The 17581-nt window shown below is 39.1% G+C and overlaps 1 long non-coding RNA gene across 5 annotated transcripts in view; it reads left to right on the forward strand.

Annotated features, from left to right (window-relative positions):
- The window catches only part of LOC111747791 (uncharacterized), a 239998-nt gene that overhangs the window by 14849 nt on the left and 207568 nt on the right, over positions 1-17581 (forward strand). For 4 of the 5 annotated variants that reach the window (XR_010322918.1, XR_010322919.1, XR_010322921.1 and 1 more), the window contains one exon: positions 177-280. This is a non-coding gene — a long non-coding RNA (uncharacterized LOC111747791). Of the gene's footprint in view, positions 1-176; positions 281-609; positions 690-17581 lie in introns of all 5 variants that reach the window. The other variant, XR_010322920.1, reaches the window with a different exon arrangement.

Raw genomic sequence — 17581 nt, forward strand, 5'->3', positions numbered from 1 at the left:
AGTAGATCTAGAGAGCTTGGGGAAGCCCACCTGTGAATAGACATGGCTCTTACTTCCCTGAGACCTTTCTTTTCTGAAGCCTCAGGATGCTGCTAGCACTGGGAGCCTCATCTCAGTGTCCTGTTTTTCTGACAGGGTGACCTGACCTTCTTTATTTTCCCCCATGTCATGTCCAGCTTCAAACACACCAGAGGATGTCAAATGACCATGGTGGACCCGAGGTGACTGCACACACGCCTCCTACCTCACTTGGACCACCCAAGGACTTCTTCACCTTAAGGTGAATGTCCTTCATGATGGTGGATTCTACTGAGCAAATGTGTACTGATACCTCTTTGTGGAATGATCCAGTAACTGCTTCTCTGTAGTACACACAGATTCCTTGTAGCCTGTCCAGCCTGCTTCATATTTTACTCCCAACATGATGACTGTAGTTGGTACTATATGTACTCTTTTGTTGGCAGAATGGTGGTTGGCCTTCTTTTATATTGTAAAACATCACATATTTTAAATATAATATTTGATCAATAATACATGCTAGGATTTCATAGGTTTGTTTTCATTTGGTTTTGAATATTCTTCTTGTTGATTTTGTTCCTTTGTTTTTAGAAATCACCCCCCATGCTTTCTGCCTCCAGCCCTCCTAGCTATCAAGCTGCTGTATGGCTTTGCATATTGTAGATTTTCATGTAAGTGGGATCGTGCAATACTTGTTCTTGGGATTTCAGTTATTTCATTCAGAACAGTGTTTTCAAGGTTCATCAACTTATTGAAAATAACAGAATCGTATTACTCTGTATGGCTGCATAATATTGCATGTATCTATATGTCACGTTTTGTGTATTCAGTCGTCTTTTGATGGACACTGGGGTTCTTTCCACCTTTTTGATTCAGTGAATAATGTTGCAGTAAACATCAGTGTCCATGTATGTGTTTTCTTACTTTCAGTTCTTTTGTGTATATGTCTAGGAGTGGAATGACAGGGTCATATGGCAAGTCTTTGTTAGATTATTTGAGGAGCCACCAAACTGTATACTACAGGGGCTGCAGGACCTCAGATGCACACTAGCAATGCACATGGCTCCCAGCTTCTTCCATTCTGACTAATGCTCTTTTGTTTGTTTTTGTTTTTGTGTTCTGGCAATAGCCATGAGTGGGACGTGGAGTGATACCTCATTGTGATTTTGATTTGCATTTCCCTAATGACTGGTGATGCCTCTTTTCAAGTGCATACTGGCCATTTGTATTTTCTTAGGAGTAATGCCTATTTATGCCTTTTGCCACTTCCTTAAATTGGGTAGTTTGTGTTTCTGTGTTTAGTTCTCGGCACTCCTTATATTTCTGAATATAAAACTCTTAAGGAATATAGAGATTCCATGTATGCTTTCGCAACCTGTAGTTGTCTTCACTTTCTCGATAGTGCTCACTGATGCACAAAAGATTTAAATTTCACCAACAGAAATTTACCTATTTGTTTCTTTTGTTTCTTATGTCATATCTACAAAATTGTGGGGGAAAAACATGAAATATAACTCTGATGCTTAATTTTAAGGGTTTTATGGTTTTAGTTCGCATATTTAGGTCATCTATCCATTTAGAGTAAATTTTTCTATGTGGTGTGGAATACGTGTCCAGCTTCATGCTTTTCTGTGTGGAGATCCAGTTGTCCGAACATCATTTGTTAAAGAGACCATTCTTTGCACATTGAATGGACGTAGCATTATTGTTGAAACAAATTGAGCAAAGACTACAAATTCATTTCTGGACCCTCAATTCTATTTCTTTGGTCTCTGTCTATTCTTATGGCAGAACCAGAATGTTTAGTGTACTGCATGTGCTTACTGCTATTTTAAATCTTGAAGTGTGTGTCCTATAGTTTGGTCTTCTTTTCCAAGATTGTTTTGTATATTGAGAACACTTTGTGGATTGCAATATATAAATTACACATACGTGGTATATTTTCTTGGTTCTTGTGTGCTTGATTTTCTTTGCTTTATTTAATTTGTAAGTGGTAAGACATGGATACTGAGATTTAGGAGAGAGGAATAGGAGAGTCTCAGCATCTTGACCCAGGAATGAAAATCCCACAGCAAGACTGCATGAAGGAAATTGCTGCAAGGGCTGATGATGTACAGAGCCGGGAGATAGGAGATGATTTTTATCAGTGAACAGTACCTGTTTTAGACCTTTCCACAAGAATGGTCAGGGAGCCGGGTCCAAAGGACTTTTGGCTTCGCCCTTTCATGGCCAATCTTGGCAAGATTCATATGGGCTTATTTAACCACATATGCTTCCAGGGTCAAAGATTTTCAATTTAGAAAAATAAATTGCAAAATTGGACATGCTTGTTTCTCCACAATGCAATGTTTGAATATTGGTCTTGACTTCACTCGTTCAAATCCAACGGCCCCACATCCTTGAGTGTATATCATGGGAAGAAAATCGATAGACCAACTGACAAGCAGAAGAATCAAGGAGCAAGCCTGCTTTTCTTGAGTGCCTAGATACAATGATTTGCTTGACCATTCCCACTATGGGAAAGTCTGGATTGAACATCCTTTATGTTTGCTTTGTGCTAGAAGTTCAAATCCCAAGAAAAGTCACTAAGATTTTACTTATATAAATCACAAGTAGCTTTAAAAAATATTACAGTGATTTTCTTGACTCTCTCTAAGTGTATCATCTAAGCTGTGAGTAGAGTTGTACATTGTAGCTGCCAGAGAGAATACAAAGAAAGGCACATGCAAGAAAGTACCCCCTGGCTGCAGAGGAATTTCCAGAGAGGCAGAAGCTGCTTGGAGGCTCTCTTTTCACAGAGGTTGGGCAAACACTATGGATGCTGTAGATAGAAATATTGATAGGGTCCCATCAGTTTTATAATTCAGATAACAATCAGAAATCATGAAGCAATTCATGAGGACGACATTAAAAAATGACTTTCTCACATAATTGTAGCAAAGGGGGAGAAGAACCCTTGTCTCCTCTGGATGAATTCTGTGCTTTTCCACTACAATATCACTGTTGTTGCATTTTTCTACATTTCCTCTTGAGTCAAAATATCTTCCTACAGGGATAAGAAACTATTTTAGTGCCAAAACCCATTGCCTTTGAGTCCATTCTGACTCATAGTGAACCCACAGGACAGAGTAGAACAGCTTGTTAGCATTTTCAATGGGCACCTGGAGGATTCAAACTGCCAGCCTTTTAGTTAGCAGCCATACCTCTTAAGCACTACACCACCAGGGTTGTTAGTGTCAGTGAGGACACTTTTTGAGTGAAGGCGATCAATGTGGAACTCTCCTCCTCACCCTCTCTCTGCTGCCCCTACAGCTGCCCATCCAGAAACCGCTACTGCTCTGACAGCTGGATTGAAGTTGGCCTCACATTTTTTGAGTTTTCAGACTGCAGCAGCTGATAAAAATCTTCTATTTCTTCTTTTTTGGCTTTAGTGGTTGGTGTGTAAATTTGAGTAATAGTCATATTAACTAGTCTTCCTTGTAGGCATGCGGATATTATCCTATCACTGACAGCGTTGTTCTTCAGGATAGATCTTGAAATGTTCATTTTGATGATGAATGCAACACCATTCCTCTTCAAGTTCTTATTCCCAGCGTAGTAGACTATATGATTGTCCAATTCAAAATGGTCAATACCAGTCCATTTCAGTTCACTAATGCCTGAGATATTGATGTTTATGTGTTCCATTTCATTTTTGATTATTTCCCATTTTCCTACATTTATACATTGTACAGTCTAGGTTCCTAGTATTAATGGATATTTGCAGGTGTTTCTTCTCATTATGAGCCATGCCACATCAGCAAATGAAGGTCCCAAAAGCTTGACTGCATTCACATCATTAAGGTTGACTCTACTTTGAGGAGGCAGCTCTTCCCCAGTCGTCTTTTGAGTGCCTTCCAATGTGGGTGGCTCATGTTCCTGCACTATATCAGACAATGTTCCCCTTTTATTCATAAGGTTTTCACTGGCTAATGCTTTTCAGAAGTAGACTGCTGGGTCCTTCTTCCTAGTCTGTCTAAGGAAGCTCAGCTGAAACCTGTCCTCCATGGGTGACCCTGCTGATATCTGAATACCGGTGGCATAGCTTCCAGCAACTTGCGCAAGGCCCCACAGTACGAAAAAGTGACAAACACGTGGGGGCTTGTAAGCAAGATACATCCATCATTACTGGTGATGGGAACATGAAAGTTGGAAACAACGAAGAAGGATCGGTAGTTGAAAAGCATGGCCTTGGTGATAGAAATTATGCAAGACACCAAATGATAGAATTTTGCAAGACCAATGACACTTTGCTCAAAAACTACTGGGTTATAGAAGAAATCAAGGGCAGAATAAAGAAATTCATAGAATCAGATGAGAATACACGTCTTACCAGAACCTTTGGAACATAGCAAAAACAGTGCTTTGAGGTCAATTTACAGCAATGAACGCACACATCAGGAAAAAAGAAAGTCCAGAATAAAAATATTAACCCTACAACTCGAACAAATAGAAAGAGAGCAGCAAAAGTAGCCCTCAGACATCAGAAGAAAGGAAATAATAAAAATTAGAGCAGAAATAAATAGAGAATAGAAAAACAGTTCAGAGAGTGAACAAGACCAAATGTTGATTCTTCACAAAGATCCACAAAATTGGCAAACCATTGGGCGAAAGAAAAACAGGAGAGGAAGCAAATGAACTGAATAAGAGATGAAAAAAAAAATAATAAGAGATGAGATGGGCGAAATCGCAACAGACCCAACTGAAATAAAGAGGATCATAATAGCATACTATGAAAACTTATACTCCAATTAATTTGAAAACCTAGAGGAAATGGACAAATTTCTAGAAACACTACCTACGTAAACGGACACAAACTGAGGTAGAAAAGCTAAATAAACCCATAACAAAAATGAGATTGAAGACGTAATTAAAAAAAAAAAAAAAAAACTCTTAACAAAAACAAGCCTTGACTCGAATGCCTTCACTAGAGAATTCTACCAAACTTTCAGTGAAGAGGTAACACCAGTAGAAATAAAGGTATTTCAGGGCATAGAAAAGGAAGGAGTACTCCTGAACTCATTCTATGAAGCCAGCCTAACCCTGTTACCAAAGCCAGGTAAAGACACCACAAAAAAGAAAATTACAGACCAATAACCTTCATGGACATAGATGTAAAAGTCCTCAACAAAATTCTAGCCAATAGAATTCAACAGCCTATCAAAAAAATAGTTCATCATGACCCAATAGGATTCATAGCAGGTATATAGGGATGGTTCAACATTAAAAAAAAAAAAAAAAGTAATCCATTGCATAAATAAAACAAAAGAACCACATGATATTATCAATTGCCGCCGAAAAGGCATTTGACAAATTTCAACACCCATTCCTGATGAATTCTTTCTGCAGAATAGGAATCGAAGAGAAATTCCTCAACATAATAAAGGGCATTTATACTAAGCCAACAGCCAACATCATTCTCATGCAGAGACTCTGAACCCAGTCCTCTTGAAAACGGGAACCAGACAAGGATGTCCTTTATCACCACTCTTAACATTGCATTGGAGGTCCTAGACTGAACAATAAGGCAAGAAGAAGAAATAAAGGACACCCGGATTGGTAAGGAAGAAGTATAAACATCCCTATTTACAGATGATATGATCCCGTACACAGAAAACCCTAAAGAATGCACAAGAAAACTACTGGAACCAATAGAAGATTTCAGCAAAGTATCAGGATACAAGATAAATATGTAAAAACCAGTTGGATTCCTCTACACCAACAAAGAGAACTCTGAAAAGGAAATCGATAGCACTTACATTAGCCCCCAAGAAGATAATATACTTAGGAATAAACCTAAGCACAGACGAAAAAGTCCTATACAAAGAAAACTACAGGACGCTACTGCAAGAACCCAAAAGAGACCTCTGAAGCAGAAAAACATACCATGCTCATAGATAGGAAGATTCAACATTGTGAAAATGTTAATTTTACCCAAAGCTTTCTACAAATACAGGGCAATCCTGATCCCAATTCCAAAGGCATTTCTTTAACGAGATGGAGAAACAAATTACCAACATCACATGGAAAGGAAAGAGGCCCCAGATAAATAAAGCATTACTGAAGAAAAAGAACAAAGTGGGAGGCCTCACACTACCTGATTTGAGAACCTAGTATACCAACACTGTAGTCAAAACAGCCTGCTACTGGTACAACAGATACATAGACCAGTGGAAGAGAAGTGAGAACCCAAACATAAATTCATCCAGCTCCAAGCCGCTGATATTTGCTAAAGGCCCCAAGTCCGTTAAATGGGGAAAATACAGTCTTTTTAACAAATGGTGCTGATATAACTGGATATTCATCTGAAAAAAAAAATGAAAGAAGACACATAACCTCACACTATGTACAAAAAAAGACTAAGTCAAAATGGATCAAACACCCAAATGTAAAATCTAAGATGTTAAACGTCATGAAAGAAAAAATAGGGACAATGTTGGAAACCCTAATGCATTGCATAAATACTATATGAACCATAACTAACAATGCACGAACGCCACGAGAGAAACTAGAAAACTGGGAGCTCCTCACACTTATGCTCAAACACTTATGGTCATCCAAAGGCTTCACCAAAAGGCTAAAGAGAGAACCTACAGTCTGGGAAAAAAATTTGACTACGTCATATCCAATAAGGGTCTAATCTCTACAATCTACAAGATGCTGCCACACGTCAACCAAAATAAGACGAATAACCCATTTAAAAAATGGGCAGAGGATATGAACAGACACTTCATCACAGAAGACATTCAGGTGCCTAAGAGACACATGAGGAAATGCTCACGATTATTAGCCATTGTTGTTGTTGTTTTTTTTTTTGTTGTTGTTAGGTGCCCTCAAGTCGGTTCTGACTCATAGCGACCCTATGCACAACAGAACGAAACACTGCCCGGTCATGCGCCATCCTTACAATCGTTATGCTTGAGCTCATTGTCGCAGCCACTGTGTCAATCCACCTCGTTGAGGGTCTTCCTCTTTTCCGCTGACCCTGTACTCTGCCAAGCATGATGTCCTTCTCCAGGGACTGATCCCTAATGACAACATGTCCAAAGTACGTAAGACGCAGTCGCGCCATCCTCGCCTCTAAGGAGCATTCTGGCCTCACTTCTTCCAAGACAGATTTGTTCGTTCTTTTGGCAGTCCATGGTATATTTAATATTCTTCGCCAACACCACAGTTCAAAGGCGTCAACTCTTCTTCGGTCTTCCTTATTCATTGTCCAGCTTTCACATGCATATGATGTGATGGAAAATAGCATGGCTTGGGTCAGGAACACCATAGTCTTCAAGGTGACATCTTTGCTCTTCAACACTTTGAAGAGGTCCTTTGCAGCAGATTTGCCCAGTGCAATGAGTCTTTTGATTTCTTGACTGCTGCTTCCATGGCTGCTGATCGTGGATCCAAGGAAAATGAAATCCTTGACAACTTCAGTCTTTTCTTCGTTTATCATGATGTTGCTCATTGGTCCAGTTGTGAGGATTTTTGTTTTCTTTATGTTGAGGTGTAATCCATACTGAAGGCTATGGTCTTTGATCTTCATTAGTAAGTGCTTCAAGTCCTCTTCACTTTCAGCAAGCAAGGTTGTGTCATCTGCATAACTCAGGTTGTTAATGGGTCTTCCTCCAATCCTGATGTCCCGTTCTTCTTCATATAGTCCAGCTTCTACGATTATTTGCTCAGCATACAGATTAAATAGATACGGTGAAAGAATACAACCCTGACGCACACCTTTCCTGACTTTAAATCAATCAGTATCCCCTTGTTCTGTCCGAACAACTGCCTCTTGATCTGTGTAAAGGTTACTGATGAACACAATTAAGTGTTCCGAAATTCCATTCTTTGCAACGTTATCCATAATTTGTTATGATCCACTCAGTCGAATGCCTTTGCATAGTCAATAAAACACGGGTAAAGGTCCTTCTGGTATTCTCTGCTATCAGCGAGGATCCATCTGACATCAGCAATGATATCCCTAGTTCCATGTCCTCTTCTGAATCCAGCCTGAATTTCTGGCAGTTCCTGGTCGATACACTGCTATAGCCACTTTTGAATGATCTTCAGCAAAATTTTGCTTGCATGTGATATTAATGATGGTCTTCTATAATTTCACATTCAGTTGGATTGTCTTTCTTGGGAATAGGTATAAATATGGATCTTGGTTAGTCAGTTGACCAGGAAGCTGTCTTCCATATTTCTTGGCATAGACGAGTGAGGCCCTCCAGCACTGCATCTGTTTGTTGAAACATCTCAATTGATATTCCATCAATTCCTGGAGCCTTGTTTTTCGCCAATGCCTTCAGAGCAGCTTGGACTTCTCCCTTCAGTACCATCGGTTCCTGATCATATACCACCTCTTGAAATGGTTGAACATCTGCTAATTCTTTTTGGTATAATGACTCTGTGTATTCCTTCCATCTTCTTTTGATGCCTCCTGTGTCGTTTAATATTTTCCCCATGGAATCCTTCACTATTGCAACTCGAGGCTTGAATTTTTTCTTCAGTTCTTTCAGCTTGAGAAATGCCGAGCGCGTTCTTCCCTTTTGGTTTTCCATCTCCAGCTCTTTGCACATGTCATTATAATGCTTTACTTTGTCTTCTGGAGAGGCCCTTTGAAATCTGCTGTTCATTTCTTTTACTTCATCAATTCTTCCTTTTGCTTTAGCTGCTCGTTGCTCAAGAGCAAGTTTCAGAGTCTCCTCTGACATGCATCTTGGTCTTTCCTTTGTTTCCTGTCTTTTCAGTGACCTTTTGCTTTCCTCATGGATGATGTTCTTGATGTCATTCCACAACTCGTCTGGTCCTTGGTCACTAGTGCTCAATGCGTCAAATCTATTCTTGAGGTGGTCTCTAAATTCAGGTGGGATATACTCAAGGTTGTATTTCGGCTCTCATGGACTTGCTCTGATTTTCTTAAGTTTCACCTTGAACTTGCATATGATCAATTGATGGTCTGTTCCACAGTTGGCCCCTGGCCTTGTTCTGACTGATGATACTGAAATTTCCATCGTCTCTTTCCACAGATGTAGTCAATTTGATTTCTGTGTGTTCCATCTGGCGAGGTCCATGTGTATAGTCGCCGTTTATGTTGGTGAAAGAAGGTATTTGCAATGAAGAAGTCGTTGGTCTTGCAAAACTCTATCACTTGATCTCCAGCATTGTTTTTCACCAAGGCCATATTTTCCAACTACTGGTCCTTCTTTGTTTCCAACTTTGTTTCGAAGCCATTAGAGAAATGCAAATTAAAACTACGATGAGAAACCATCTCTCCCCAGCAAGGCTAATCCAAAAGTCAAGAAATAATAAATGTTGGAGAGGTTATGGAGAGATTCGAACACTTATACACTGCTGGTGGGAATGTAAAATGGTACAACCACTTTGGAAATAGATTTGGTACTTCCTTAAAAAGCTAGAAATAGATGTAGGATATGATCCAGCAATCCCACTCCTTGGAATATATCCTAGAGAAATAAGAGATGTCACACAAATAGACATGCATGCACATGTTCATTGCATCATTGTTCACGATAGCAAGAGGTGGAAACAATCTAGGTGCCCATCAACAGAATAGATAAATTATGGTACAGGCACACAGTGGAATACTATGCAACAATAAAGAACAATGATGAATCCTCAAGACATCTTACAACATGGATGACTCTGGAGGGCATTCTGCTGAGTGAAACTAGTCAGTAACAGGACAAATATTGTATGAGACCACTATTGTAAGAACTCAAGCAAAGGTTTAAACACAAAAGAAAGCATTCTTTGATGGTTAGGAGTGTCGGGAGGGAGGGATAGGGAGTTCACTAATCAGTTTGTAGACAAGGATCATCTTTGGTGAAAGGAAGGACAACACAGAATACAGGAAAAGTCAGCATAACAGGACCAAAGCAAAAGCTAAGAAGTTCCTGAACATATCCAAACACTTTGAGGGACAGAGTAGCTGAGGCTGGGATCTGGAAAGCATAGTTTAGGGGGACGTCTAGGTCAATTGGCATCAAAAAGTTTATTAGGAAAATGTTCTGCATCCCACTTTGGTGAGTGGCCTGTGGGGTCTTAAAAGTTTGTGATTGGCCATCTAAGATGCACCAGTTGGTCCCGACACAGTTGGATTGAAGGAGAATGAAGAACACCAAAGAGACAATGAGAATAATAGCCCGAGAGACTAAAGGTCTGCATAAACCAGAGACTCCACCAGAAGAGCCAGTACCAATAATGAGCAGCCTGATAGGGAACACAACAGAGAGTCCAAGATGCAGCGAGCGGGAGGAACTGCAGAGCAGAACTCCAATTCATGGAAAAAGACCAGGCTTAATGGTCAGACAGAGACTAGAGGAACCCCAGAGGACATGGCCCCCAGACTCTCTGTTAACCCATAACTAAAACCATTCCTGAAGGCAACACTTCAGACAAGATTAGAGTGGAATACAAAATATGAAATAATACTCGTCAAGAGTATACTTCTTAGTTGAAGCTGAAGTAGATATACGAGACTAAATGGGCAATTCTTGCCCAGAGGCGGGATGAGAAGGCAGAAAGGGATAGGAGCTGGTTGAATGTACATGGGAAATCTGGGGTGGAAATGGGGACTGTGCTGTCACATTATAGAGATTGCAAGTGGGTCATTTTGATTATCTGGATATTGAATAATCATCAAACTCTCTTGTGCACCTAGGCTTATTGGCATGGGAGCAGATATAAGGGCGAGGAAGAAGAAATTTTTTTTTTTCTCTGAAGCTAATGGGCTTAATGTGCTCCAGCCCTGGTCTCTTTAGGTGTTAGATAGAGCCCCATGGCCCTGAAATGGGTGGGTATCTCGAGACCAAAACAGAACTCTACTCAACAAAGTCAAATCACACACACACTTGCTCCTATCTGACTCCTAACTGGCCATTCTGAGCCATGAAGCCCTACTCACACCCTTGCTCTTTGGAATCCAGTCTCATCAAGGTACGTGCTCGTATCTTTGTGGCAGTCAAGGCAGAATGTTCATTAAATACAGTATGTTTGACTTTTTTTTTCATCATGAGCATAATTTTCAGTGTATTAATATGAAAATGAGTTGAAAGAGCACTCATTGTGTGGTTGTTTCAAGAAGAGAGGCCTAGTTGGAAAATTGGTCATTGGAGATGAAGGGTACCAACCCCAAGTGGTGGCAATAAGAAAAGAAATGTGAGACCAACTTTAATCCTGCTCTCACAGCAGTAGTGACCTTCAGATGGGAGGGTGTAAGGGACGGAGAGAGACATCGAAGAGGAGTGTTCCACACTGACAGACTTCATTCAGAACATTTCCCTGCTGGCACTAACATAGTTTCTTGTCACTGGGGAAGATATTTTGACTCAGGAGGGTAATGTAGAAAAAGGCATGTAGAATTGGAAGCCTAGAGGAGACAAGGGTTCTTCTCCCCTCTTTGCTACAATTATGTGACAAAGCCATTTCATAATGTGGCCGTTGTAATTTCTGATTTTAATCTGAACTATAAGCTTGATAGGACCCGATGAATATTTCTATCTTCAGCATCCACAGTTTTTGCCAAGCCACTGTGAAAAGAATGCTTCTGCCTCCCCGGACATTGCCCAATCCTTAATTCTCTGCAACCAGGAAGTACCTTGTTGCATGTGCCTATCTTTGTGTTTTCTCTGGCAGCTACAATGTACAACTCTGCTCATGTTTTAGCTTAAATAATGAAGTTAGAGAGGTTCAAGAAAAATCATCCTGGTGTTTTTTAAAGCTACTCATGGTGATTGATAAAAGCAAAATCTTGGCGACTTTTCTTAGGACTTGAGCTTCTATTTTGGAGCAACTTTAAATAATTTTTAATCCAGATGAATGGTGGGGCAAATTATTGCATCTAGGCACTCAAGATAAGCAGCCTTGCTCCTTGATTCTTCTGTTTCTCAGTTAGCCCAACAATTTTTTCCCATGATGTGTGCTTATGGATTTAGGCCATTGGATTTGAATGAGTGCGCTCAGGGCCAATGATTTAAACATTGCATTATGGAGTGACAATCATGTCCAAATTCTGCAATTCCTACTGCATGAAAATCTTCGACCCTGGAAGCATATGTGATTAAAATAGCCCATATGCAATTTAATAAGATTGGCCATGAAAAGGCGAGGCCAAAAGTACTTTGAACTTCATTAGTAAGTGCTTCAAGTCCTCTTCACTTTCAGCAAGTAAGGTTGTGTCATCTGCATAACACAGGTTGTTAATGAGTCTTCCTCCAATCCTGATGCCCCATTCTTCTTCATGTAGTCCAGCTTCTCGTATTATTTGCTCAGCATACAGATTGAATAGGTATGGTGAAAGAATACAACCCTGACGCACACCTTTCCTGACTTTAAAACAATCAGTATCCTCTTGTTCTGTCTGAACAACTGCCTCTTGATCTATGTTAAGTGTTCTGAAAATCCAATTCTTTGCAATGTTATCCATAATTTGTTATGATCCACACAGTCAAATGCCTTTGCATAGTCAATAAAACACAGGTAAAGGTCCTTCTGGTATTGTCTGCTTTCAGCCAGGATCCATCTGACATCGGCAATGATAACCCTGGTTCCACGTCCTCTTCTGAAACCAGCCTGAATTTCTGGCCGTTCCCTGTCAGTATACAGCTGCAGCCATTTTTGAATGATCTTCAGCAAAATTTTGCTTGCATGTGATATTAATGATATTGTTGTATAATTTCCACGTTCGGTTGGATCACCTTTCTTGGGAACAGGTATAAATATGGATCTCTTCTAGTCAGTTGGCCAGGGAGCTGTCTTCTATATTTCTGTGATGCTGGAAGCTATTCCACCAGTATTCAGATACCAGCAGGCTCACCCATGGAGGACAGGTTTCAGCTGAGCTTCCAGACAAGGACCGACTAGGAAGAAGGCCTCGGCAGTCTACTTTTGAAAAGCATTAGCCAGTGAAAACCTTATGAATAGCAGCGGAACATTTGTCATGATATGGATATAGTCTGTAGTTTTCTTTTTTTGTTGTGTCTTTACCAGGTTTTGGTATCAGGGATATGCTGGCTTCATAAAATGAGTTTAGGAATATTCCGTCCTTTTCTGTGCTCTGAAATACCTTTAGTAGTAGTGGTGTAAATTCTTCTCGGAAATATTTCAGAGCTCTGTCGTAAAGCCAACCGGGCCAGGGTTTTTTGTTGTTGTTGTTGTTGGGAGCTTGTCGTAAATATACTCATTCCACTTGATTTTTCGGGTCTTTGTTGTAAGAGGGATCACCAGAAGTATCTGGGTATTTCACCATCTTGATCCCGCCTCAGTGCCGTTTCCATCTTTTTGCTGTTGCGAACAGTGCTGCAGTGAACGTGGGTGTGCATGTATCTATTTGTGTGAGAGCTCTTATTTCTCTAGGATATATTCCAAGGAGTGGAATTGGTGGATCACGTGGCAGTTCTATTTCTACCTTTGAAGGAAGTTCCAAATCGATTTTCAAAGTGGTTGTACCATTTTACATTCCCACCAGGAGTGTATGAGTATTCCAGTCTCTCCACAATCTCTCCTACATTGATTATTTTGTGTTTTTTGGATTACTGCTATCCTTGTTGGGGTGAGATGGTATCTCGTTGTAGTTTGATTTGCAGTTTTCTGAAGGCTAATGATCGCGAGCATTTCATCTATTCCTGAATGTCTTCTTTGGTGAAGTGACTGTTCATGTCCCTTGCCCACTTTTTAATTGGATTATTTGTCTTTTTGTTGTTGAGGTTTTGCAGTATCTTGTAGATTTTGGAGATCAGATGCTGATCAGATTTCTTGTAGCCAAAATTTTTTTCCCACTCTGTAGGTTGTGTTATTACTGGTTTGGTGAAGTGTTTGGATGAGCATAAGCATTTGATTTTTAGGAGCCCTGAGTTATCTAGTTTCTCTTCTGGTATTTGTGTGTTGTTGGTAATGTTTTGTATACTGTTTATGCCGTGTGTTAGGGCTCCTAGTGTTGTCCCTATTTTGTCTTCCATGATCTTTGTCGTTTTAGATTTTACATTTAGGTCTTTGATCCATTTTGAGTTACTTTTTGTGCATGGTGTGAGGTATGGTTCTTGTTTCATTTTTTTGCAGATGAATACCCAGTTATGCCAGCACCATTTGTTAAAGAGACTGTCTTTTCCCGAATTAATGGACTTTGGGCCTTTGTCAAATACTAGCTGCTCATATGTATATGAATTTATTTCTGGATTCTCAGTTCTGTTCCATTGTTTTATGTATCTGTTGTCGTACCAGCACCACGGTATTTTGACTAGAATGGTGGTATAATAAATTCTTAAAATCAGGTAGTATGAGGGTCTCCCACTTTGTTCTTTTTCTTCAGTAATGCTTTATTTATCCAGGGCCTCTGCCCTTTCCATGTGAAATTTGTGATTTGTTTCTCCATCTCATTACAAAATGCCATTGAATTTGGGATCATGAATCCTAATATCTATAGATCACTTTGGGTAGAATAGACATTTTCACAATGTTGAGTCTTCTATTCATGAGTAAGGTATGTTTTTCCACTAATGTAGGTCTTTTTTGGTTTCTAGCAGTAATGTCTTGTAGTTTTCTTCGTATAGATCTTTTACATCTCTGGTTAGATTTATTCCTGCGTATTTTATCTCCTTGGGGGCTATAGTAAATGGTAATGATTTGGTGATTTCCTCTTTCATGTTCTCTTTTTTGGTGTAGAAGAATACAACTGATTTTCTTATGTTTATCTTGTATCCTGGTACTTTCCTGAACTCTTCTATTAGTTCTGGTAGTTTTCTTGTCTATTCCTTAGGGTTTTCTGTGTATCAGATCATATTATCTCCAAATAGAGATGCTTTTACTTCTTCCTTATCAATTTGGATGCCATTTATTTCTTTTCCAGCCTAATTGCTCTGGCTAGGACTTCCAGCACAAAGTTGAATAAGAGTGGTGATAAAGGGCATCCTTTTCTGGTTCAAGTTTTCAAGTGGAATGCTTTCAGACTGTCTCCATTTAGGATGATGTTTGCTGTTGGGTTTGTATAAACACCCTTTATTATGTTGAGGAACTTGCCTTCTATTGCTATACTGCTGAGTGTTTTTATCATGAATGGGTGTTGGACTTTGTCAAATGCCTTTTCTGCAGGAATTGATAAGATCGTCTGGTTTTTTGTTTTATTTATGTGATCGATTGCTCTGTTTTTTTTTAAATGTTGAACCATCCCTGCGTACCTGGTATAAATCCCACTGGGCATGGTGAATTTCTTTTTTTTAATATATATTTTTTAATTTTATTGGTTAGAATTTTGTTGAGGATTATTGCATCTAATCTCATGAGGTCCATTGGTCTATAGTTTTCTTTTTTGTGGTGTTTTGACCTGGTTTTGGTATCAGGGTTATGCTGGCTTCATAGAATGAGTTTGGCAGTGTTCCATCCTTTTCTATGCTCTGAAATACCTTTCTTAGTAGTGGCGTTAACTCTTTCTGAAAGTTGGGAGAATTCTCCAGTGAAGCCGTCAGGGCCAGGGTTTTTTGTCATTGTTGTTGTTGGGTGTTTTTAAATTACGTTTTTAATCTCTTCTTTTGTTATGGCTTATTTAGTTGTTCTACCTCTGTTTGTGTTAGTTTAGATAGCTAGTGTGTTTCTAGAAATTTTTCCATTTCCTCTAGGTGTTCAAATTTGTTAGAGTACAATTCTTCATAATATTGTGTTATGATTATTGAATTTCAGTTGGGCCTGTTGTGATATCGCCCATCACATTTCCAATTTGCGTTATTTGCTTCCTCTCCTGTTTTTCTTTGTTTGGCAAGTGATTTATCGATTCTCTTAGTCTTTTCTAAGAATCAGCTTTTGTTCTCCTTAGCTCTTTCAATTGTTTTTCTATTCTCTTTTTGTTTAATTCTGCTCTGATTTTTATTATTTGCTTTCTTCTGGTGTCTGACGGCTTCCTTAGCTGCTCTCTTTCTATTTGTTTCAGTTGTAGGGTTAGTGCTTTGACTTTTGGCCCTTTCTTTTTTCGTTTTGGATGTGTGCATTTATTGCTATAAATTGACCTCCGAGCACTGCTTCTGCGGTGTCCCAAAAGTTCTGGCAAGTTTTTTCATTCTTGTTTGATTCTGTGGATTTCTTTATTCTGTCCTTAATTTCTTCTATAACCCAGTAGTTTTTGAGCAAGGCGTTGCCATATGTTTGATTTTTTTTCTTTGCTTTTTCTGTTACTGATTTCTTCTTTTATGGCTTTATGGTCAGAAATGGTGCTTTGAAATATTTCAGTGCTCCAAATTCAGTTCAGGCTTGCTTTATGGCCTAATGTGTGGTCTATTCTGGACAACGTTCCAGATGCATTAGAAAAGAAATTATACTTGGCTGCTTTTGGGCGCAGTGTTCTGTATATGTCCAGGAGGTCAAGTTGGTTGATTGTGACATCTAGATCTTCTATTTCTTTTGAGCTTCTGTCTGGATGTTCTGTCCTGCACTGAAAGTGGTGTGTTGAAGTCTCCTATTATTATTGTGGAGTTGTCTCTCTTTTCAATGCTGTTAGAGCTGGTTTTATGTATTTTGGAGTCCTATCATTGGGTGGGTAGTATTTATTATGGTTACATCCTCCTGGTGTATTGACCCATTAATCATCATATAGTGTCCTTCCTTCTCCTTTGTGGTAGACTTTATTTAAAGTGTATTTTGTCAGAAATTAATATTTGCACTACTGCTCTGTTTTGATTGTTGTTTGCTTGAGATATATGTATATATATATATATATATATATTTCCGTCCTTTGAGTTTTTTTTTTTTGAGTTTTAGTTTGTGTCTTTGAGTCTAATGCATGTCTCTTGTAGGCAGCAAAGAGATGCATCTTTTTTTTTTTTTTTTTTTATCCATACTGCCTCTGTCTCTTTATTGGCACATTTACTCCATTTACTTTCAGTGTAATTACTGTTAGGTATATTTTTTTCTTTTTTTTCTATGAGCTTAGTAGAAACCCTGGTGGCGTAGTCGTTAAGTGCTACCGCTGCTAACCAAGAGGTCGGCAGTTTGAATCCGCCAGGCTCTCCTTGGTAACTCTATGGGGCAGTTCTACTCTGTCCTGTAGGGTCGCTATGAGTCGGAGTCGACTCAGTGGCAGTGGGTTTGGTTTTGGGTTTTATGAGCTTAGTGTGCCATTCTTACGTCTTTTTTTGTGCGTTGTTGACAGTTTCTTTATTCCACTTAATTTTCTGTGTTGTGCGTTTTTTTTTTAAGTGTATTTTCATTGTTGTTGATTTTGTATTTGTGGAACCTTTATGTTTTTTTTGTTTTTTATTTTGTTGTGTAGGATTGTTAGTTTTCTTTGTGGTTACCTTAATCTTTACCCCAATTTTTCTACATTTACGGCAATCTTTTATTTCTTCATATCTCCTGATTCCCTCTCCATATGAAAGATATATGACTACATTATTTAGTCCCTCTTTTTTGTTTTAATATTGTCATCTTTTAACTAATGATGGCATGTTTCCCTATTTTGATCATTTTAGCTTTGATTTACTTTTGCGATTTCCCTATCTGAGTTGACATCTGGTTGCTCTATCCTGTGTTC

Source organism: Loxodonta africana, chromosome 9, assembly GCF_030014295.1.
Source record: "Loxodonta africana isolate mLoxAfr1 chromosome 9, mLoxAfr1.hap2, whole genome shotgun sequence".
Classification (NCBI taxonomy): domain Eukaryota; kingdom Metazoa; phylum Chordata; class Mammalia; order Proboscidea; family Elephantidae; genus Loxodonta; species Loxodonta africana.